Raw genomic sequence first — 922 nt, forward strand, 5'->3', positions numbered from 1 at the left:
GAGAAGCTTTTATTTCAAAGGTAATTCAAAAGGAACTATCCTTTTTCTTTCCTCATAAAGACCAGCAACTTAGCAAGATACCAGGTGCTGGGGTTAGAAGAAGAATAAAATGATCTTTATACCTGAGAAGGCCTGCCTAGTGGGGGATATGAAAAATATGAACACGATTATTCTTTTTCTTAGCCATGTGGCATGTGGGAGCTTAGTTTCCCAACCAGGGATCGAACACTTGAACCTCCTGCATGGGAAGCATGGAGTCTTAACCACTGGACTGCCAGGGAAGTCCCTGAATATGATTATTCTTTTATAGAAGAAGTACTATGTTAGATATATAAACAGAAGAACAAGCTCTCTCAGACCTAGGTTTTGGCGACATGGCTAAATGCACCAAGAAGGTTAGAATCGTGGGTAAATACGGGACCCATTATGGTGCTTCCCTCAGGAAAATGGTGAAGAAAATTGAAATCGGCCAGCACGCAAAGTACACTTGCTCCTTTGGTGGCAAAACCAAGATAAAGAGATGAGCTATGGGCATTTGGCACTGTGGTTCCTGCATGAAAACGGTAGCTGGTGGTGCTTGGACCACACCACCACTTCTGCTGTCACAATAAAGTCTGCCATCAGAAGTCTGAAGGAATTGAAGGACCAGTAGAAGCACCACCTTTTGAAATGTTGCTAGCCTATAATAAATGGGTTAATTTATGTAACAAAATTACTTTGGTTTGTTGTTAAATGTTCTTATTTGCATTGCATTAATTTTACTTTCTAAAAGAAGACTTGGATATTAAAATCCTTCTAATTTTTGTTAGAAAAAACAAAAACAAACAAACAAAACCAGAAGAACAAGAGATTAACACTACCTGAGTAGAGGATGTTAAGGTTTTAAAGGAGTCAATACATAATGCTTCCTTTTCCCCCTTCA

The 922-nt window shown here is 39.0% G+C and overlaps 1 pseudogene across 1 annotated transcript; it reads left to right on the forward strand.

Moving 5' to 3' along the window:
• Positions 1-374: 374 nt before the first annotated feature.
• Positions 375-652, forward strand: LOC308609122 (large ribosomal subunit protein eL43-like; annotated as a pseudogene). Its single transcript has one exon. The product of its transcript is annotated as a large ribosomal subunit protein eL43-like (transcript).
• Positions 653-922: the final 270 nt, after the last annotated feature.

The sequence above is a fragment of the Mesoplodon bidens genome (genome assembly GCF_964165515.1).
Source record: "Mesoplodon bidens genome assembly, chromosome: X".
In the NCBI taxonomy this organism is placed as follows: Eukaryota; Metazoa; Chordata; class Mammalia; order Artiodactyla; family Ziphiidae; genus Mesoplodon; species Mesoplodon bidens.